The sequence below is a fragment of the Balaenoptera musculus genome, chromosome 4 (assembly GCF_009873245.2).
Source record: "Balaenoptera musculus isolate JJ_BM4_2016_0621 chromosome 4, mBalMus1.pri.v3, whole genome shotgun sequence".
Taxonomy (NCBI): domain Eukaryota; kingdom Metazoa; phylum Chordata; class Mammalia; order Artiodactyla; family Balaenopteridae; genus Balaenoptera; species Balaenoptera musculus.
Genome location: NC_045788.1, coordinates 30,345,571 through 30,369,981, shown reverse-complemented (window position 1 = coordinate 30,369,981; position 24,411 = coordinate 30,345,571). Strand labels below are relative to the sequence as shown.

The window sequence follows — 24,411 nt, the reverse complement described above, 5'->3', positions numbered from 1 at the left end:
AATAAAACACATCTAAGTTGAAAAGGAAGAAAAAAAGAATCTCTTCACAGATGACATGATCTTATATGTACAAAGCCCGAAAAATTCCACACAAAAAAAAACCCCTGTTAGAACTAATAAGCAAATTTGTCAAAGTTGAAGGACACGAAATCAAGACACAAAAATCAGTTGTGTCTGTACACTAACAATGAACAACGTAAAGAGGAAGTAAAGAAACAATTCTGCTTATAATAGCATCAGGAAGAATAAAATACTTCAGAATAAACCTAACCAAGGAGATGAAAGACTTGTACACTGAAAACTACAAAATATTTCTGAAAAAATTAAAGAAGACACAAACAAATGGAAAGACATCTCATGTTCATTGATTGGAAAACTTAATATTTTAAGATGACCACACCACCCAAAGCAATCTACAGATTCAACACAATCCTTGTCAAAATTCTAACAGTGTATTTTGCAGAAATAGATACATTCATCCTAAAATTCATATGTAATTTCAAGGGATCCTGGATAGTCAAAACAATTGTGAGGAAGAAGAACAAAGTTGAAGGACTCACACTTCCTGATTTCAAAATACATTATGGAGCTACAGTAATCAAACAGTTTTGTACTGGCATAAAGACAGACAAATAGACTAATGGAATAGAACAGAGAGCCAAGATATAAACCTTTGCATAAATGGTCAAATGACCTTTGACAATAGTGCCAAGAGGTGTCCTCTTCCCAATGGGGAAAGGACAGCCTCTTCAGCAAATGGTGTTGGAAAAACTGGATAACTACATGTAAAACAATGAAGTTGGATCCTTATCTTACACTATGCACAAAAATTAACTCAAAATGTAAGACCTAATATAAGACCTAAAACTATAAAACTGAGGAAAAACCAAAGGGGGAAATTTTCATGACATTGGATTGGCAGTGATTTCTTGAATATGACACAAAAAGCACAGGTAACAAAAGCAAAAATAGACAAATGGGACTACCTCAAATTTTAAAATTTTTATGTATCAAAAGACACAATCAACAGAGTGAAACAGCAACCAGCAGAATGGAAGAAAATATGTGCAAGTCATATATCTGATAAGGAGTTAATATCCAGAGTATATAAAGACCTCCTACAGCTCAGCAACAAAACATCAGATAACCTGATTTTAAATGTGCAAAGAACTTGAATAGTTGTTTCTCCAAAGATGAAATGTAAATGGTCAGCAAGCATATGGAATGATGCATAACATGACTAATCATCAGAGAAACACAAATCAAAGCCACAATGAGATATCACCTCACACCCATTAGGATGGGTATGGAAAGGAAGGAAAGAAAGAAAGAAAGAAAGAAAGAAAGAAAGAAAGAAAGAAAGAAAGAAAGAAAGAAAGAAAGAAAGAAAGAAGGAAGAAGGAAGGAAGGAAGGAAGGAAGGAAGGAAGGAAGGAAGGAAGGAAAGGAAGGACAGGACAGGCCAGGCAAGCAAGAACGACCTCACGAAGAAAGAAAGAAAGACCTAAAGAACGAAAGACAGTAAGAAAGGAAAGGCGGACGGAGTAAAGAAGGAAGTAGAAGTAAGTACTGAAATAACTTAATTAGCTACATTCATCACTGAACGAACGAGACTCTCCCTCCCTCCCTCTCTCTCCCCTCCATCCAGACAGAAATCAATACCTAACTAAAAAAGAAAGAAAGAAAGAGAAAAGTTTTGATCTTCATGTGGACAAATTGGAACCCTTGTGCACTGTTGGTAGGATTGTAAAATGGTGCAACCACTATGGAAAACAGTTTAGAGGCTTCAAAAAATTAAAAATAAAGCTACCATATGATCTAGCAAACCTACGTCTGGTTATACATCAAAAAGAACTGAAAATGGGGTCTTGAAGAGATATTTTCACACCCATGTTCATAGAAGCACTATTCATAATAACCAAGAGGTGGAAGCAAACCAAAGGTCCATCGACAGATAAATACATAAACAAAATGTACTATATACATATAATGGCATATTATTAAACCTTAAAAAGGAAGAAAATCCTGTCATATGCTGCAAAATGGATGAAGCTTGAGGACATTATGCTAAGTGAAGCAAGCCAGTCACAAAAATACAAATACTGCATAATTCCACTTATATAATTATCTTAAAATAGTGAAATTAATAGAAACAACGTAAAATGCTGGTTATTACTGCCTGGGGCAAGTGGGAAAAAAGGAGTTGTTATATAATTGGGTATAGTTTCAGATTTGCAAGATGAAAAATTTCTGGATATCTGTTTCACAACAATGAAAATACATTGCTGAACTGTACACTTAAAAATGGTTAAGATGGTAAATCTTATTTTTTTAACACAATAAAAAAAATGAAGAGAGTTAAATGAGATGCATGTGAAGGATTTGTGAGGGTGCTTGGCATGTAACAAATGCACATTAAATACTAGCTATTAGCTATTAATGGGGTTATCAAATGCAAGTTCTCCAACATGGTTCTTTCTGTACCACCCCCTCCCCAGACTTTCCTCCATAGGTACAATGTGTTCTTTCTCAATCTGCACTTGTATTCTGTCCTGTTTCATAGCTACGTTTATACCTTCGTACTGTCAAAGACAGGAGCAATGAATTGTTGAACACTGGGTTCCCTGCTGAGTTCTACCCACTGCTAGGAATATAGTAGATACACATGTTTTTAAAAGTTAAGATTTAGTTTGAAGTCTGGGAGCCTGATTCCTCCAGCTCTGTTTTTCTTTCTCAAGATTGCTTTGGCTATTTGGGGTCTTTTGTGTTTCCATACAAATTGTAAAACTTTTTGTTCTAATTCTGTGAAGAATGCCATTGGTAGTTTGATAGGAATTGCATTAAATCTGTAGATTGCTTTGGGTAGTACAGTCATTTTCACAATATTGATTCTTCCAATCCAAGGACATGGTATATTTCTCCATCTGTTTATGGAATCTTTGATTTCTCTCATCAGTGTTTTATAGTTTTCTGAGTACAGGTCTTTTGCCTCCTTAAGCAGGTTTATTCCTAGGTATTTTATTCTTTTTGTTGCAATGGTAAGTGGGATTGTTTCCTTAATTTCTCTTTCAGATTTTTCATCATTAGTGTATAGGAATGCAAGAGATTTCTTTGCGTTAATTTTCTATTCTGCAATCTTACCAAATTCACTGATTAGTTCTAGTAGTTTTCTGGTGGCATCTTTAGGATTTTCTATGTACAGTATCATGTCATCCGCAAACAGTGACAGTTTTACTTCTTCTTTTCCAATTTGTATTCCTTTTATTTTTTTTTCTTCTCTGATTGCTGTGGCTAGGACTTCCAAAACTACGTTGAATAAGAATGGAGAGTGTGGACATCCTTATCTTGTTCCTGATCTTAGAGGAAATGCTTTCAGTTTTTCACCATTGAGTATGATGTTTGCTGTGGGTTTGTCATATATGACCTTTATTATGTTGAGGTAGGTTCCCTCTATGCCCACTTTCTGGAGAGTTTTTGTCATAAATAGGTGTTGAATTTTGTCAAAAGCCTTTCCTGCTTCTATTGAGATGATTGTATGGTTTTTATTCCTTAATTTGTTAATGCGGTATATCACATTGATTGATTTGCGTATATTGAAGAATCCTTGCATCTCTGGGATGAATCCCACCTGACCGTGGTGTATGATCTTATTATTGTGTTGTTGGATTCTGTTTGCTAGTATTTTGTTCAGGATTTTTGCATCTATGTTCATCAGTGATATTGGTCTATAATTTTCTTTTTTTGTGATATCTTTTTCTGGTTTTGGTATCAGGGTGATGGTGGCTTCATAGAGTGAATTTGGGAATGTTTCTCCCTCTGCAATTATTTGGAAGAGTTTGAGAAGGATTGACTGCAAACTATACCACAAAGCTACAGTAATCAAGACAGTATGGTGCTGGCACAGAAACAGAAATATAGATCAGTCGTACAGGATAGAATGTCCAGAGATACACCCATGCACATATGGTCACCTAATTTGCGACAAAGGAGGCAAGAACATACAATGGAGAAAAGACAGCCTCTTCAATAAGTGGTGCTGGGAAAACTGGACAGCTACATGTAAAAGAATGAAATTAGAACACTACCTAACACCATACACAAAAATAAACTCCAAATGGGTTAAAGACATAAATGTAAGACCAGACACTATAAAACTCTTAGAGGAAAACACAGGAAAAACACTCTTTGACATAAAACACAGCAAGATCTTTTTTGACCCACCTCCCAGAGTAATGGAAATAAAAACAAAAATAAATAAATGGGACTTAAAAGCTTTTGTACGCAAAGGAAACCATAAACAAGATGAAAAGACAACCTCAGAATGGGAGGAAATATTTGCAAATGAAACAATAGATGAAGGATTAATGTCCAAAATATACAAACAGCTCAATATCAAAAAAACAAACAATCTAATTAGAAAATGGGCAGAAGATGCAGTGCAGCTAAAAAAAAAAAAAAAAAAGATAACTCATAGAATGGCGTAAAGCTTTTGCAAATCATATGTCTGATAAGGGCAATGTATCCTGAATATATAAAGAACTCTTTCAACTCAACAATTTAAAAAAAAAAAAAAAGAAAATGGGTGGACCACCTAAATAGCCATTTCACCAAGGAAGACATACAGATGGCCAAGAGGCACATGAAAAGATGCTCAACATCACTAATTATTAGAGAAATGCAAATCAAAACTACAATGAGGTATCACCTCACGCCAGTCAGAATGGCCATTATCAAAAAATCTAGAAACAATAAATGCTGCAAAGGGTGTGGTGAAAAGGAAACCCCCCTGCACTGTTGGTAGGAATGTAAATTGATACAACCACTATGAAAAACAGCACGGAGGTTCCTTAAAAAACTAAAAATACAACTACCATATGACCCAGCAATCCCACTACTGGGCATATACCCACAGAAAACCATAGTTCAAAAAAAGACATGTACCACAATGTTCATTGCAGCTCTATTTACAATAGCAAGGATATGGAAGCAACCTAAGTGTCCACCGACAGATGAATGGATAAAGAAGATGTGGCACATATATACAATGGAATATTACTCAGCCATAAAAAGAAACAAAATTGAGTTATTTGTAGTGAGGTGGATGGACCTAGAGACTGTCATACAGAGTGAAGTAAGTCAGAAAGAGAAAAACAAATGCCGTATGCTAACGCATATATGTGGAATCAAAAAAAAAAGTTATTGATGAATCTAGTGGCAGGGAAGGAATAAAAATGTAGACATAGAGAATGGACTTGAGGACACGGGGTGGGAGGGGGAAGCTGGGGCAAAGTGAGAGTAGCATCAACATATATACACTACCGAATATAAAATAGACAGCTAGTGGGAAGCAGCCACATAGCACAGGGAGATCAGCTCGGTGCTTTGCGATGACCTAGAGGGGTGGGATAGGGAGGGTGGAGGGAGGCTCAAGAGGGCAGAGATATGGGAACATATGTATGCATATGGCTGATTCACTTTGATGTACAACAGAAACTAACAGTATTGTGAAGCAATTATACTCCAATAAAGATCTATTTTTTTAAAAAAAGGTTTTTTTCCTTTCCATTATGAGTGCAGCACATCACTGATCCAGAAAATATGGACAATAGTAAAGTAAGAAACGGGAAAAAAAAATTGCCCAAAGTCCCACCTCTTAAAAGCAATTGCAGTCAGTATTTTTTTTTTAGTAACTATTTCCTGAATTAAACAGAGTGAAAATAAAACACCAGCTGTCTTAAAAGGAAGGTAAGAATTTACTATTCGAGTAAATTCAGGAATTGTTTCCTTGAGAATATTTCAGGGTAAGTTGAGGCACCTGGTAGCCAAGAACTTGATAAGGAAGTTGGAATAAAAGAGACAGTATAACTATGATAATACAAATATAGCTCTTTTAGTTAATATTATTGTGGTTGCAGTCGAAAGAACCCAGCTCTGGCAACTAAAGCAGAAAGATGAATTAACTGACGTCAAAGTATAATTTTCAAAAAGGTAAAACATGACTCTCCTACTCTATGATACAGTGTATATGTGTCATAGATTCATTTAACTAAGTAATGAGGGAACCAACAGGATGGTAAAGCTGGTTCAAAAAGGATACATTGAGATCGATGTATACATGGTCAGTAAGAGACATGATGCTGAAATCAAATTGCTAAATTAGACAAAAAAACCAAAGCAGTACAACTATAGCCTCTGTGGATCTCCATTCCACTGGACAAAAATTATTTGCTTTTCTTTTAGACAAAAATTATATGCAACTTATTTTTAACATCAAAATTTTAGGAAACGGGGCCCTAATCAATAGTCCACTGTGGTGCTAAGTTCCTTCTCTACTGTGTCACATAATCCTTAGGCAGGCCTATTGGACACTTGTCCAACATGACATTGAAAAGCACACAGTCATCTGTCCTCTTGCTTTATTTCCGAAGGTTTGATCTTTTCTTTTTTAAGTGAAGCCAGTTTTAAGATTTTATTTAGCTTGTTATTAAAGAGAGAATTGGTAAGGTATTACCACCAGTTCAAAGGAGGAACACATTTATAGATCAGGAATATCGAAATGAATATGCCAACGAAGGCAAAACTGATGGTTTCTACAGTGGGTAACAGAAACCAGTTAATCTTCTATTGGATATAATTTACATGTCTATAAGCAAGAACTATTTTGCATTACTATTTTTTCTTTCTTTTTTTTAATTGAAGTATAGTTGATTTACAATGTTGTGTTAGTTTCAGGTGTACAACAGAGTGATTCAGTTATATATTGGGTTGGCCAAAAAGTTCGTTCGGGTTTCTGTAAGCTCTTATGGGAAAAACCCAAACAAATTTCTGGGCCAACCCATATATCTATCTATCTATCTATCTATCTATCTATCTATCTATCTATCTATATATATATATATGAATATATACATATATTACATATATTTCTATTCCTTTTCAGATTCTTTTCCCTTATAGGTTATTACAAAATATTGAGTATAGTTCCCTGTGCCATACAGTAGGTCCTTGTTGGTTGTCTATTTTATATATAGTAGTGTGTATATGTTGATCCCAAACTCCTAATTTATCCCTCCCCCCAATTTCCCCTTCGGTAACCATAAGTTTGTAAATCATTTTTTAAAAAACTGAGAGCCTCAAGTCACTGAATAATCATTACTGACAAGTACTGAACATGTGCCATGGATCAGGCCTGGGCTAACGTGTCGCTTCATTCTCACAACAACCCCTGCGAACTGGTACTGTCATTCCTGCATTTTACAGATGAGCCATCTAAAGTGTAGAAAGTCATGTCATTTCCCCACGGTTATATGGCTGATAAAGTGGCAAAGTCCAGACAGGGTTTGTCTGACCAGTCTAAATGCCAAACAGGAGTCTCCCTGGCTCTGGGCTTTGGAGGGAAGGGAGGTTTGCCATGAAATGGAGAGTGACTCCCTCTTGATTCTGAAGTTCCTACCAGAGCTTATAGGAATCACGTCGGAGGACGACTGAAATGATCTGAAGATGAAAGAAAGTGAACCACCGGGTCCTCGCCTTAGAAAACCAAAGGGTAGTGAACGCTGGACACAGAGTCCACAAGAATTCAGATTTGCTTCTTGAGCCAAGCGCCAGCATCATCCTCAAAGCCTAACTGAGGCAATGCTTGGAGCTTTCGGAGGGAAGCACTCCAAGTGTGCTATAACATTAGTATTACTGGGCACTTTCTGAATTACTAGTTACACTAGTTACAATTGAATAAATGCTCCTGAATGCAATTAAGAATGTATTGTATGTTAACTTCCTGGATGAGCTAAGAAAAATACTCATTATCCTGTCTCTCTGGGAAATACTACACATTCTTAGAGGATTGGTCTTCTTGCCACAGTTGTAGGGGACAAACAAAGAGGGGAGAGCTAGAGCTCCCCAGCCCAGCTGAGGGTGCCACTTCAGTCCCCCCTACCGCCCCACTCCCACTCCCACTCCCACACACACTCACATAGAGCTCGTCACCCCAGCTCCCTTCCTCAGCTTGGAAGTTTCACTGAGAAAGCCCAGTGTGGTGAGGTTGGGAAACACAGCTTCCTGCCTGGTGCCAAATGCACTCTCCAGAGCAGATGGCCTTCAGGGACCTCCAGGTAATGGCTAACTGGGAGCATGTGGCCCCAGAAAAAGGAAGAGGCCTCAGAAAGGGCATGGTTGGAAATCCTCGCCTCCCAGGGGAGCCCCTCAAACCAACCCTCATCCTTCCCTCAGGTGAGTGGGATAAGCCCACCTGCTGATTTCCCAGTTGCAAGGTGCTTCCATAGTGGACTGAGTGTAGTGGGTTTCAGCTCCCCTCTGCAGAGAAGTTTTGCCTTTTGTTTGACAACTAGTTGTGCCAGGTGCTGTGCTGCTTGGAAGTCCTCACCCTTGGTGTAGTCGTTCAGAGACACGTCTGCAGCCTCCTTACCAGACAGAGGTCCCTGCCTCGGCAGCGTCAGCATCACCTGGGGGCTTGTCAGATAGGCAGAACCCCAGCCCTGGTCAAAGCCTACTGAAACCAACTCTGCACTTTAACTGGACACCCCCCCCACCGACCCCACCGCCTGCTGGGTGATTTGTATGTGTCTTAGTTTGGGAAGCACTGATCTAAAGTTCAACCGATCCGAGATCACATCCCAGCTCCACCATTTACAGGCAAGTTACTTCACTTTTCTGAGCCTGAGTTTGCATCTGTAAAACAGAAAAATAGGTCCCACCTCACAGGCAAGGAGGCAGTGTGATCCTGTACATAAGCCATAATACCTAGTACAAAGTAAGTGCTCAGAAAATGTCTGAGAGTCATGTGGCATTCCCCCCCAACAAATAGCCTGCACTGCCACATTTGTGTATTAAAGGTTGTCCCAACCTTCCTGACATCTTCTTTTTTCAGCCTAAATTCACAAAAGGCTGATTAATAATATAATACTTTATCTGGGGGTGAGAGCAAGAGGTAGCTTTGGTACATCTCAAAGACCACCAATGAGATTCACTGACCATTTTCTCTCCAGAAGTGAAGAAAACAAAATTCAGTCTTTGGTGAGTCAGCCACTTTGGTAGTCAGCCTCCAAGATGGCCCTAATCATCCCCTAATTATCTCCCAGTCTTCATGCACCTGTGTGGCTCCTCGCACTTGAAAAGGGCTGAGTGTTTAACTAATAAGAAATTGCAGAAATGACAAAGTGCAGCTTCCAAAGGTAGGTCATAAAAGACATTGCAGCTTCTGCTTTGCTTTCTGCTAGATCACTCATCCTGGAGTAAGCCAGCTGCCATGTCATGAGGACACTCAAGCAGCCCTAAGGAGAGATCCACGTGGCAAGGAGCTGAGGCCTCCTCCCTACAGCCACATGAGTGAGTCATCTCAGAAGTGGATTTCCAGCTCTAGTCAAGCTTCAAAAAACTACAGCCCTGCAGCCCCAGACAGCATTTTAACTACAGTCTCATGAGAGATCCTGAGCCAGAACCACCGACCTAAGCCACTCCCAAATTCTTGACCTGCAGAAATTATGTGAGATAATATCTACTGTTGTTTTAAGTCACTGTGTTCAGAGTAATTTGTTATGCAACAATAGATAACCAATACATCCACTATACGTCTGTCGATGGGCATTTAGATTGCTTCCATGACCTGGCTATTGTAAATAGTGCTGCAGTGAACACTGGGGTGCATGTGTCTTTTTGAATTATGGTTTTCTCTGGGTATATGCCCAGTACTGAGATTGCTGGGTCATATGGTAATTCTATTTTTAGTTTTTTTAAGGAACCTCCATACTGTTTCTCCATAGTGGCTGTATCAATTTACAATCCCACCAATAGTGCAAGAGGGTTCTCTTTTCTCCACACCCTCTCCAGCATTTGTTGTTTGTAGATTTTCTGATGACGAATGGATAAAGAAGGTGTGGTATATATATACAGTGGAATATTACTCAGCCATAAAAAGGAATGAAATTGGGTCATTTGTATAGATGTGGATGGATCTAGAGACTCTCATACAGAGTGAAGTAAGTCAGAAAGAGAAAAACAAATATCGTATATTAAGGCATATATGTGGAATCTACAAAAATGGTACAGATGAACTGGTTTGCAGGGCAGAAATAGAGACATAGATGTAGAGAAGAAACGAATGGACACCAAGGGGGGAAAGCGGGGGTGGGGGGGGATGAATTGGGAGATTGGGATTGACATATATACACTAATATGTATAAAATAGGTAACTAATAAAAACAAAACAAAACAAAACAAAATTGAATTGCGAGACCAGAAGAGAGAACTCTCATATCCTGCCATGATAGTAGAGCCCAACAGGAAAAAGACTCGTCTTCTTTCTTGGCAATAACTCAACCAGTGAAAAACCATGGACTCTTTATTTACTCCAGCCCTCCCAACTTCCTTTCCCCTTGATAAGATTTCTCCTTTCTTCACTGTGCTGGGACTTGCATGTGACTCACCATGGTTACAGACCCCAAATTACAATTCTCTGCTGATCCCAAATAAACCCATTTTTGCCGGAAAAATAACTGGCCATCTATTTATTTTAGGTCAGCATTTCAAAGTAATTTTCTTCAATATTGAGATCCTATAAATTATTTAAAATAAAAATTTGGGAGAAAAAAAAGTATGTTAAAAATAATACATCCACTATAGTAGTCAAGTATCTATACATCTATATCTACCTATCTGTCATCTATCTATATATCTTTCTGTGTGTATAGTCTTTACCTACAGAATTCTCATATCTAAGATCAATTGAAAGGAATAAAAAGCAGAGAATAAAATTCTCTTTCACCTTCATTTGATAAAGCATTCCAACAGTTCCAGGCAAGCATAAAGCATGCAGATCCAAGATAAGAAATGTTAGCTGGGGGGCCCACTTCCTCCCCGCCTCCCCTTAGGTTTCCATAGAAGGAAAGGATTAACCACTCCATCTCCCAGGAGGAGACAGGAGGGGGAAAGACGTTTGAGTTTCCCTTCCAGGAGCTTCTTTTTGTCCCTCACGCTCTCCTCCCTGGGCTGCCAGACTTACCTGAACGGTACATCTGGGAGAAGGAACTCAGCCCAGCGCTCCCGCTACAGGAGAAGAGGCTGACTCTGCAACTCCACAAGTGAGCTTAGAAAAGCGGGTCCTTGTGGGGATGGCCCGCGGCGGTGCAGCCCTTCTGAGGGAGCTGTGCAGAGTGTTAAATTAGGTGCCATGTCAGGATCCATGTGCTATGTGCTTAATCTCTGTCCTCCAAGCCAGCTTTATGAGTAGCAAAGTCTCACTTTGATCTCCATCTATGTGACTTTGTGTCTACCTCTCCGTTGGTTCCAAATTTGGAACAGGAAGGAAGGGGTGTTATCAGCCTCCGAAACCTCAGCAAGAAGCACGCATTCAACATCGCTATGTTATTCTAAATTAGTTTTTCTTCCTCAGTCGTCCTCAACATTTTCCGAGCTATCACTTCCCCATGCCATCACCTATATAAGAAACCTGTGGTACATCCTAATTCTGGTCTCACTTTCTCAACATAATTGCTTATCTTCAAAATCAAAGTAGTGCACAGTAGAGGGAGAATCTAGGTGGCTGAGGAAGTCAGACCATCTCATTAATCATAATAACGATAATGACACCTACTAACACTACTGTACTATTTATATTTATAGTCTCTCCTTTAATCCTCACAGTAACTCTCTGATATAACTATCACTTATTTCCATTTTATTGAGGAGGAACCTGGGGCTCAAAGTGATGGTTCACACGGGAAGTGGCAGAACATCCTATGGTTTGTACGCATGCCTGGCTGGGTCTCAAGTCTCTGTTGTTTCTAATATACAATATTACATTTTAAGCCCTACTTTGGAGCCCGGTCCTTAGTTTAAGAGACATTATTTTAGATGGCTTGGAAATTTTTCTTTAAGTTTTATACCTTGTTAATGGTAAGGTGAAGTACATTTTTAGGATCGTTATCAAATTTGGGAAGTTCTCTCCCAAGTTTCTTTCACATATAAGCTATAAAATTTCAGAACATTTCAAGTTTTCTTGGGTAGTGACTAGTCTTAAATACTCTTTAAATTAATGACCCCTATTAACTAGTTTGTTGCTGATGCCCAGGTTGTAGTGGCATATTATTAGCTTTTGTTATCTTAGTTGATGTCAGTATTTTGTGTGAAACTGGCAAGAAATTTAAATCTTTTTCAACGTGGTCAGATATTTTACTTTTTATTAATTTCATGTTCAAGCTGTCCAAGAATCCATTTCTACTTTTATCTGAAATTTATGTCTTTCTCTTAATCATTTACTGCTCTTGGTATAATCTAAAAAATTTTTGCTGCTACCTGCTTCTTTAAAAAAAAAAAAAATTTCTATCACCCATGCTAGAGTGGAGACTAAATCATCTTTATGTTCTCCATATAGAAAGTTACATTACAAAATCACTGTCATATAAAAAGCCGAAAAAATTGGGGGAAATAGTTCTATTGAACCAGTCTTTTAATAAATAAAAATAACTTATTTTTCTGAAAAAAAAAAGAAACATAATTTTAAATTCTGACCTAAAGAGTCAATTCAATCAGTAGAGTTTCAGAGAAGCATGGAATTTCTAGACTTGAAAGGTCTCTGGATATCATCAAGTCCTACCCCCATACCCCTTCATTTATAGATGAGGAAACTCTCAGAAAGATTAGATCACTTCCCAATAATTTAATGGTAATTTGTAAAAACTATGGGTAGTCCAAACTGCTTATATGATTACGAAGTTAACTGTGCAGAGATTTTATTCCCAAAGGTCTCTTATTTGACTATCCAATTGTTGAAATATGCCCTGGATGACCAACTCAAATGTATGGCTTGGGCCCAGGAGAAACAAACAAACTGAATTTATAACCAAAAAATGTGCTATTCCCCCCACTCCTGCCCAATTGCTTTGGGAGATAGTTTTAAAGGGGAAACATATAATTCTTTCATAGAAGAACAGAAACATTGGGTTTGTGTCCATCCAAGCTTTGGGTTTCACATTTTATAGTTAGTTATGGGATGGTGGTATTCACAATGAAAATTTAATTTCTAGACCCAAAGAGAATTGCATCCATGTCACAATTACAGATGTTGAAGAGGGCTAGTTTGTCTTGGATGCACACTCTGACATTTTGTAAGCATTTTGGATTTGGTTCACATGGGAAGCTGTCAATTACTGCCATAAAACCAATCTTTCTTAACTAGAAATACACTTAGAAACTCCATTTCTGACACTTTCAGGAATTTTCTTAGCATTTTACCAAGAAATATCACTTACTTGGAAAGGAAAACAACTCCCATATTTTCCGTTATAAATGACCCTTTGCCACACGAGGAAGCACATGCATACACCGGTCCAATGCTGCTGGGCTCTGTGTACACCACGGGGGCCAGTGAGCCCACTGCAAGCCCAGGCTCAGCCCAATGGGGGACCAGTTGGAGGTAAGGTGGGGCATTCTGGACTTCACCCTTCTGTTCTGGTAATACTGCTATGCCTTGTCCCAGTGACCAAACTTCAGTTGGTCCCTGGGGCCTTCCCTTGTCTCCTTCTTCTTGGCCCAATGCCCTCTTCTGATGCCCTTCTTACAGGATCCTTCCAGATGTAGTGCAAAGCAGTGAAAAGGGCACTGGCCTCGAAGTCAGATGGTCCCAGGTTAGGTTTCCATGCTAGGATCCGTCACACTGGTTTGTGACCTTGGGGATGTTTCTTTAGCCTCTGATCCTTGATTTCCTCACCTGTGAAATAGGGATAAAATACCTAATATGTAGAGTTGTTGTGAGGACTGAAGGAGATGGTATTTGTCTAACGTCAAACACAATACTTGGCATGTAATAGGTGTCCATAAGTCAGAGTTCTCCCTCTTGGTTACACTTTGGAATCACAGGGAGCAGTTTTTAAAAATACCCATGCTCAAGACCCATGACCCAGGATTTGACTTAACTGTCAATTTTTAGAAGCTCCCCATGTGAATCTAATATACAGCCAGGATCATACACCCACTATTATAAATGTTTCTCTCTCTCTTCCTTGCTTCTCCAGTTCCTTATAGAAATGAAAATTTAATCATGAATAATCTAGAACAGTTCTATTTCTGGAGTCTGACTCAGGACATGGTACCCCAGGTTCACAATCTTTGTGACGTATTTAAATTATTCCCTGGTACATGGTTACTATAACTGCACATGTTGAATTCTTTCCAGTGTGTCTAACATTTTAAAACATTTGTTAACATATTTAAATCTCAACTAATCTTAATTTATCCCTATGAGATAAGTTATATTATTGTCCCCATTATACAGAGTAAGAAACTGAGTCATGAATATACGTTCATTTTTTTCAACAAATATTTATTGCATGCCGTAATTATGTGCCAGCCACTGCCTCTAGGTGATACGTCAAAGGGATACTTCTAGTTGAATGAGCTTGCCTGAGTCACACATTTTAAGAAAGAAAGGAAGCCCAGACTTAACCCCAGACTGCCTGACTCAAAGTGCACTTTCCACTACAGCTCTTTGCCACACAGCGGAACTTCTCAGCCCAGTAGCAGGCACCAGAAGGGGTTCTTATTTATTCATCCATTCATCCCTCACCCTCCAGCGGGTGCTACTCACATCGTACTCTGCCTGAATGATGCTCCCGGGAGTTGTGCAAGCCAGCGGCTTCTATCACTGCCATTCCACAGATAGGGAGCCAAGGCACACTGAGGGTCTTAGGATCACAATGCTAATAAGTGCCTCCCAAGCCTCAGGCTGCTTTGCAAGCCTCCAAAGGACAAGGTGTCCATCTTCTGTGTGGGCCATTGCCTTATATGCTGTAAGCGTTTGAGCCACATTAAACAACAGCTGGGCAATGCCTGGCAGGGTCCTCCTGACAGAGTCAGTGCCCTGAGGGAGTAGGACAGGTAGTGAGTCTCATTGTGGATTCCAAGCGCATGCCAACCCTAAGCATGTGGCGACTGTGCGTCTCCATGATTATATTTAGCTTGTATTGCATCACATACTCAACCAAACATATTAAAACACTACCTGCATCCAAAGAACTAAACATACAAAAAGACAGAGAGAAAAGGGAATGAATGTGTCAGGAGGAAGAGAGTGAGTCTCTTCTTTCCATGCTGTTTTGGAGTTCTGGTTTGTCCTGAGAGTTGATATCAGGTACTGAATCAATACTTAATGCTCTTTGTTTTTCTTACTGGTAGGTACAGTGGAAAGACATGGCCTTGAGAGGCTGATAATGTGGTTCCCTCTTCACTGATTTCTCAGGTACATTGACCTGGGGGCAGCCAGCAGCCTTGATCGGGTGAGGCCAGCCTCATTCAGAAAGTCTAGAACGCCGGTTCCCCAACTGTAGCGTGTATCAGAATGATCCAGAGAGCTTGTTAAGACACGTATTGCTGGGCCTCATTCCCAGAGTTTGTAACTTATTTGCATTTCTAACAAGTTCCCAGGTGATGGTGTTGCTGCCTGTCTGGGGACCACACTTCTAGAACTTCTGGTCTCCAAGGACAAGATAGTTCCATGGATGCTAGAAGGGGCCCAATCTAAGACTAAAAGGCAAGGGGAAGCAGGGGAAGCAGGGGAAGGGTTCACTATTTATGTAGAAAATGAGCTGGCCTGCACATAGACTATTTCTGGATGGTTATAAAATACCACGAACAATTGTCGCCAGGGGGCGGGGGGCAGGGCACTGAGGGTCGGGGGTGCTATGTGGATTGTTCTCTGGGTCTGTCCCCAACCCCAAGAACACCTCAGCTCATTTTCCTTTCTCTCCTCTGTTCCTTTCAGAGAGCCTGCCCTCCACAGCCGCCATCATCCAGTTCCCCTTGATGGTTGGTTGACTTCCTCTTAGATTTGGCCAATGGGAGGCACCAGCAGGAGATCTGAGGGTGGGAAGAGGGAAAGACAGAGCGATTTCTTCCATGCTCTCTCCCCGCTTTGGTGCATTGTCTGGAACACAACTAGTCCCAGCTCTCACTGGGCTCCACTAACAACATTTCCTTCTTTGGCTGTTGCTAGTCTTCACGTCCCTTTTTTAATCCCCTTAACCCTACCCACAGCTCTGTGAGTGGCCCCTTTATTAACGTCTCTGAATTTGAGTCTTCTGAAGGTAAATTTTGTTTCCTGACTCAGAAAAATGGGAAACTTATTAGTTACTGTGTATCTTTTTCTATCATTTAAATATTTTGCCATGTGCCTATAATATCTGTTCAAAAAATACAAATATTAAGAAATAAATCATAGAAATGAAAATTCAATCTTGAATAATCTAGATCAGTAGGTTCCAAAGAGAACCACAGAAGAATTGGTCTACCTCAGTACCTAATGTTCTCTCATCTTGTTTGGCTTTAATCAGATGCCAGCAAGGAATCATTATTTATATTCTTAGACATCCCAGCCCTGTCAGTATAGCTAAGGTGAAAGCTATACTGGGCAAGGACAAGGACTGCAGCTGACGTCTCTTTGCAATGCACATGGTATCTGAGTAGCCAGGGTATAATACGGTTGCAAGAAACTTTCAGCTTGGGAATCACATGCGCTAAATTCAAATCACATCTATGCTACTTGGTTGTTTTGATTCCATGAGTCTCCTGTCCCTCCTAGGTCCCTAAAGGGGACTCATCACGTCACTCAAAGGGTCTGTACTCTTTGGACATGGCCTCCTGGATGCCATAAACATTAATACTTTTACATTCTCTCATGACCCTAAGAAGCAGAACATTAAACCCTTAGCTGTCTTCATTCCCATATATGTACACAGCATACCCTTACCCCATGCCCAAGTCACACCCCTACTGGCTGGAGGAGGGGTGGTCCAGAGGTCGAGCTTGGGAAAAGGCTTAGACCTAAGGCACTGAGACTTAGAGGGCACAAAAATTGTAAATAATGATTTTGAAAGCTTAACATCTATTTAGCAAGAGTAATGGTTTAAAGTGGAAAGCCGCCAGATGGTGTGCACTGTTAATAATGCCCATCTGTTTGTCCCAGGTGACAAAATGTCTCCTTATAGCTCTGGGGATCAGATACGGGGTGAGGCAGGTTGAAGTGCATGTTGCTTAAAATAATACTATATAACATTTTTATATAACCATATTAAAAAAACCTTGAATGCTAATTTATTTTAGGTGACAGAATATCTGTTGCATCCAGAAGACCATGTCAGAACTTCCTGCTTCACACACAAGCCTGCCTCTAGGAGCATGCAAATGCCTCGCTGTAGATAGGGCTGCCTGTCTCCAGTGCTGCACTGGGTCACTCCTGACCTGCTCTGGTTCTGGTGACCTTGGCTCGTGAGCCTCTTCACCTTGACCTGGCTTCCTGACAAGGGCCTCAGGTGCTCTTGCATCAAAGGTCAGTTTGCTCCTGCTTCTCCACCTTGACCCTGCAAACTCTCCCCACCGGTGTCACAGCTGCAGATTAACAGGGGTTCCCTCCTTCCTCCTCGGTTCCTCAAGACCAGGTCACCTGGATGCCCAGCCTGAATGCTCTGGCGGGAGAGGGGACTAGACACTGAGCAGCTTCCTAAAATCTCTGAGGTGCAGCTTCTTCACCTGTAATGATACTTCGCTGAGGGGTTACAGTGAAGACTGATGCCAAGCATCGGTGGAGGGTGGTGACGAGGGCAGAGCAGGGCAACCCGCAACCACAGCCCTGGTGCGGTCTGCTCGCTATATTCATACCCCGAGCACACTCCTTCCCTTGCTCTCTGTCTCACCTGCAATGAACACCCTCCCCTTGCTCACCACGAAGCTCCAACACAATGCATCCCCTGTAGGAAGCCTCTTTACTATTCACACCCACAGGGATTTCCAGAATCCCTATAGGCATAGCATCCACCTAACTATGCTTTGCCTTATGCTGCACTCAGTTATCTTCACCTGTGCTTGTCTCTCAGCTAGGATAGAAAACTCTGGAGAGCCATGTCTTCTGTGTCTTTACACCTTCTCGCATGGTGTGTCTGACCCAGAGTTGAGAGGACAGAGCGAGTTTAATTATTTCTACTCACTGTGTAATGCATCTTGTCCTATTATTTCAGTAGTCCTCAACCCTCACAATGCACTAGAATCACCTGGGAAACTTTAAAGATATGCAGATTCTCAGGCTCATTTCACTAGGTCTAGAAAGGAGCCAGCTTTGGATGTATGTTTAAAACCTCCCCCAGTGGGCTTCCCTGGTGGCGCAGTGGTTAAGAATCCGCCTGCCGATGCAGGGGACACGGGTTCGAGCTCTGGTTGGGGACGATCCCACATGCTGCGGAGCAACTAAGCCCGTGCACCACAACTACTGAGCCTGCGCTCTAGAGCCCGCGAGCCACAACTGCTGAGCCCGCATGCCACAACTACTGAGCCCACACGCCGCAACTGCTGAGCCCGTGTGCTACAACTACTGAAGCCCATGCTCCTAGAGCTCGTGCTCCGCAACAAGAGAAGCCACTGCAGTGAGAAGCCCGCGGACCGGAATGAAGAGTAGCCCCCGCTCGCCGCAACTAGAGAAAGCCTGCGCACAGCAACAAAGACACAGTGCAGCCAAAAAAGAAAAAAAAGAAAGAAAAACCCTCCCGCAGTGAGTTTAACTAAGGTGCAGCTCAGAGCACTGTGTGAACCGGGATGACTTTGTCCTCAGCTGTACTGAATTCCCCTGCCACTTCAATTTGTCTGCTGGCTGCACTTTCTCCGTTTTAATATTTCAAATTATATCTTACAAGTTAAATTGCAACCCTCAGCTCCTTTTTGATATAATATACAAGGAATCATCTTTAAGGCAAGTGAAAACTTTCTGCCATTACCTCATTGGGCAGAGAGTCAAGCTGTAAAAAACCAGCCGAGTAATTTCTTCAAACTGAGACTTTCATTAATCAGTGAGCCGTCCTCCAAGCACCTGTGTGAAGCCAGGCGGTCACCATTTGTAACATTCTGCTTCCTTCCCCCAAATAAACCAGACAGGAGAGCTAGCAATCAACAAAGACCAAAGGTACTTTTACCTATTGGGGTCACCAATAAGTAATGATAAAAGAATAGAAAGGGGCTTCCCTGGTGGCGCAGTGGTTAGGAATCTGCCTGCCAACGCAGGGAACACGGGTTCGAGCCCTGGTCTGGGAAGATCCCACATGCCGCAGAGCGGCTGAGCCCGTGCACCACAACTACTGAGCCTGAGCTCTGGAGCCCGCGAGCCACAACTACTGAAGCCCGCGTGCCTAGAGCCCGTGCTCCGCAACGAGAGAAGCCACCGCAGTGAGAGGCCTGCATGCCGCAACGAAGAGTGGCCCCCACTCGCCTCAATTAGAGAAAGCCCGCGCACAGCAACAAAGACCCAATGCAGCCAAAAATAAATACATACATACATACATACATAAATTTATATAAAAAAAAAAGAATAGGTAAAGAGGGAAAAAACAAGAATGATGAATTAATGAGGCTATTATGACAAAATGATTTAATGGCAAATACGTGAAAGTGAATTAATGAGGCTTTGATGGCATTTACAAGTTTCATTTCCCTTGAGTATCTCAGTGAATTCAATATCTCCTGAAAAACTTTTAAGAATATTCTATTTTGAAGACTTTCTGCTAACAAGACAGGAAAAACAGCCTAGAGAAATATTTTTCTCATTCACTTCTTCCTGGTTTACTGCAGTTTTAATTACAGGTAAAATGAAACAATGAGGTGAAAAGAAAAAAAAGCTATAATCCACAGAACTCTTAAGGAGCCAAGGTGATTTTAAATGAATATTTTTGTAAGATGGTTAAAAAAAAGAAAAAAAGGAAACTGTGAGGCAGTGTACACTATACTAATGGAACTGTCTCTAAGTTATGTTTTTCAAAAATTTCCATCAGGCATCAATAAGTTTTTAAATATTGTCAGATTAATTTTCTTAACAGTTGTTTTAAAGGGAACTCTGTTTATCTGTTCAGAACTAAGAGAGCTGTTATACTTTTTATAAACTGTGGAGCTGCTTTACTGAGGATCTATTACTTCAACCTTGTCTCTGCAATATACAGTTAAACTAAGCTCTAGAATTAAATAATTTCCTTCTGCATCTACCCAGTTATTTTTTTCATGAGCAAAATTTTCATTATTCATGAATCTTTGGTATTGAATGGGTTACTTTTTCCTTGGAAATCATTTCAGGACATTGTTTTTATTAAAATTTGCCATTTTTCTTCTACAGAGAAGCCCACTAGGTGACACACACTGCTCATACACACAGAACTTTCACACGTCTTAATTCTTCCCTCTAAAAGATAAACAGAGGCCAAGGATAACCAACATTGAACAAATCATCCAATATGAAGGAAAGTGACCCCAAAACAAATATACAGGCTAAAGGAATGTAGATCAATGAGAGACGATGAAGAGAGCAGAAGAAAATGTTGAAACAATTAGAATTCACAGCCTCCAGGAGAAGAGAGGAGCTATTGCACACATTAAAAAAAAAAAAAAAAAATCAAACCTGGGAAAAAGGAAGAAGACCAGGGGAAAGCAACATGGGCTAGAATGGTTGGCTTCAAGGAAGAAGTGGGTCTTAAAGCTTCTTTACATGTTAGCGGTGAGCATTCCATAGTGCAGGGACTGTATAATCAAAGGTGTGGAATCAGGAATAAGCAGTGTGTCTCAAGGACAGAAAAGTCGCTCTGATTGAGATTAGACTGAGAGTAAGGATAAATGTCGACCAGTTGTGGGAAATAAGACTGGATAAGTAAGATGAAGCCACATTGATGAGGGCTTTGACATGAGGATTTTGGATTTGGTTCCATAAGCAATAGGTACACTGTAGCTGGGGGTGAGGAGATGGGGTGGATGTGAGGTTGGGAGCTGGGCTATCGAACTGCAGTTTCCATAGGCTTCTTCAGTTTAGTGAGGGGGTGGAGAGAGAGAAGTCAGAAAGATAGCTTAAAGCTTATAGGAAACATCCAAAAGCTAAGTGATGTTATCTTAAAATAAAAATTTACATCTAATACAATTTTTAAAAGAAACAGAAAACTGGGTATTTGCCTCCATACTCTCTTGTTTGATTCTCACTAATACCCTGAGTTAATTTTTTAAACAGCATTTCAAAAAAAAGCATCATGACAATAATTATTGCGAGATCACTGATGAGTGTTGTCTCTAGAAAAAAACTCCTCTCTACGCAGGAATGGTTATGATTCTGCCACTGCTTGGGAAAAAATTTAAACAGCACTTTTATGCTTTACTTACATAGAGAAGCATTAGAACATAGTGGTCTGGGTTCAAATTCTACCTATGCCATGTTAAAGAAGTCATTTAACCTTCCTAAGCCTCAGTTTCTTTATCTGTAAAATGAGGATAATGATGATTAGAAAAATATCTGTCACATAATCAATGTTAACTGTTATTATCCTGTGAGGTAAATGTTATGTTTATAGACTCATTAGAATATTGGCTGATTAGAGCTAATTTATATGAGAAAGAATATCGTCATTTATTGTAGTGGTAAACGAAGAGTTAAAGGATGTTCTAAGTAACAAGTAATGAACAATGGGAAACGTAATCAAAGGCACCATCTAGGGACAAAGCGCCATTCTTTGGTTTTGCATCTATTGTAACTGTAGTATTATTAATAGTAATAAAGTGCTTGGTTTCTATAGAACCCAGGACTTGGAAACAAAGCCAAGTGACATATGTATATATTTATTTAATGGTGGGAGACCCGGCACATTTGGCGACAGGCATGGTGTTCCACTCAGCGGGATGAAATGTGTGCCTCACGCCAGCTTCTTTAGAGGGACTGTTATTCATCACAGCTGTAATGTTCCCTTCAGAAAGCTCCCGCCAGAATGGAAAAGGGGCACTGGCAATTTATGTACAAAAGCCAACCCACGTTTGGCTTTGCAAATTCACTGGGAAAACTGTATGCAGTCTGTTAGTTATTCATGGACATGCTCTGGTTTCTGATGGAAGTGCTGTGGTTTCGTTTGTTATCATCACAGTAAAATTAGAAAGCAGCAAAGAAAAATTAAAGGACTGGCATGTAGACATCTTCTAGCCAACAAATCGCTATGCGTAAGTTTTCATGGTTACTGAACCATGAAAAATAGTCATAATTCACACAGCCCTGTGTTTGGAGTGTGCAAACTGGCCTTTGCCCTGACTGTTCGGCCCTGTCCCCACTTTCCTTTATATAGTCATCCTCTGCCTTAGGAATACTCAGCATGCCCTGAAGAGCTACTAAGGGTTTGGGTTGCACTAACACCCTGCCTCTCACAGCATTGTCTTTTTAGAACATCTCTTAACAGCTAATGAAATGGTGTGACTGAAAATATAAATGTGCAAATTGCTTCACAGCTGAACCTTGATTCAAAAGGAATATTATCTCCAGTTAACCTTTCAACCAGAAGAGTTTCCCACCCCTTAGTTAGATAGGTGCCTAAATCTAGACACCAAGATTTCTCCCCGAATAACATACTATTTAACATCTGCAGAGGGATGATATGCTGTTCTAAAAGCACATTCACATCTACCGTCACGACTGATCTTCACAAGAAGTGTGAGAGGGAGACAAGCATCACAATGTCCATTTTACAGATACAAACACCAAAATCCAGGAAAGTGAACTACTTTGCCCTAAATTTCGTAGCTAGGAGGGGCAGAAGTAAGGTTTGAATCCAGGGCCCAGTAAAGGGTCCAATGCTTATGCCACTTTCCTGAAATGTGTTTTGCAAGGGAAATAGGACTTTGTCTCCTATTATGATGAGTTAAATCTTAATTTATTTAAATGATAAAGATTAAGAATACATAGTTTCTTTTAGTCCCAGCCAGAAAAGCAAGCATGATACTGGAATGCTTAGGTATGGAACATAAAAGAAATGTGATGCTGTCATTTTGTTGACTGATTTTTTCCCATGGGATCAGTTCTGTACTCATTTTAGTTCAAACAACCTAGAACTGGGCAACCGCTATGTAGCAAGCCATGTGCTAGACATTGAAGACACAAAGGGTTAAATTCCAGCCTTTGTCTCAATAGTCCTTTGTAGAGACAGACAAGCAAACAGATAATACCTCACAGTATTCTAAATGCTGTGAAAGAGAGGTGCACACAGGCTGCTAGGGGAGGGGTTGGGTGTGTCAATTAAGAAAGATTTTCTGGGGGCTTCCCTGGTGGCGCAGTGGTTGAGAATCTGCCTGCCAATGCAGGGGACACGGGTTCGAGCCCTGGTTTGGGAAGATCCCACATGCCGCGGAGCAACTGGGCCCGTGAGCCACAACTACTGAGCCTACGCATCTGGAGCCTGTGCTCTGCAACAAGAGAGGCCGCGACAGTGAGAGGCCCGCGCACCGTGATGAAGAGTGGCCCCCGCTCGCCGCAACTAGAGAAAGCCCTCGCGCAGAAACGAAGACCCAACACAGCCAAAAATAAATAAATAAATAAATAAATTTATTTTAAAAAAACAAAAAACAAAAGATTTTCTGCAGAAGGAAACATATAAGATTAGTTCTGAAGGATGAATAGGAGTTCGCCAAGCAGAGAAGAGGGGAAAGGCATTCCAGTAATGTTCAGAGACATAGAGATAGAAGACAACAGGAGTAAATACAGTTTCTGCTGACAGACACAGGAAAGGAGGGGCACTTTAAAGGGGAATAGCATGTAATCATAAAGTTCGCATTGTGCTCGCCATGTGCCAGGCTTCTAAGCCCTTTACGTGTACAAACACATTTAATCCTCACACCCACCCTGGGAGGTAGGTGAATTTATCATCCCCAGTTTCACAAACAGACAACTGAAGCAAAAAAGATTAAGCAACCTGACCAATAGTCCATGGCCCATGCTTTCAACACCGTGCTATACTGCCTTTCAAAAATGTGTGCATATAGCAGAGAAAGGGGGGAGAGGGAGAGGGAGAGGGAGAACACGGGAAGCTTCCAGAGAAACAGAGATGAGAAAAATTTTGGAAAATTTATAAATGTTAGAAAAAAATTAAACCAATAGAGGGGTTTTATTCTGGAAAAGTGGGGCAAGAAGGCAGATGAAGAAAATGAAACTCAATATTATTAAGGAGACTACAAATTAAACTCAAGTAAGAATTTTCTACTGGTTAGAAGTAAGCCACATCAGACCTGCATCGCATAGGGGGCTTGTCAACGAACCTTCCTGCAGGGTCTGCTCCTCATAAATGTTTTGAGTAGTTAGAACCCTGCCAGGTTATTAGGGCAGCACATGAGGAAGGCACATGAGTTTATTGGAATGCATGAGCCCTTTGAGTACAGATGTTCAGTAAATATTGATAACAAATCATAGTTAGCGCTACAACTAAGGTTAGTAAAATTAATTGGAAACACTTTCAATGTTACCATAGTTGTTATGACTCATGGCTAACAGGTGAAAATTCAATAAGTAAAGTTTTACCCTTTTTCTCACTTTTAAGAACGTTAGTGTAGATAAGCTGTCACTAGCTAATAAGAAGTTCAAATT

General features: G+C 40.5%; 1 long non-coding RNA gene across 5 annotated transcripts in view; it reads left to right on the top strand.

Moving 5' to 3' along the window:
• Positions 1–24,411, top strand: part of LOC118893856 — a 92,692-nt gene that overhangs the window by 25,838 nt on the left and 42,443 nt on the right. For 4 of the 5 annotated variants that reach the window (XR_005019622.1, XR_005019623.1, XR_005019619.1 and 1 more), the window contains one exon: positions 9,236–9,501. This is a non-coding gene — a long non-coding RNA (uncharacterized LOC118893856). Of the gene's footprint in view, positions 1–9,235; positions 9,502–17,108; positions 17,335–24,411 lie in introns of all 5 variants that reach the window. The other variant, XR_005019621.1, reaches the window with a different exon arrangement.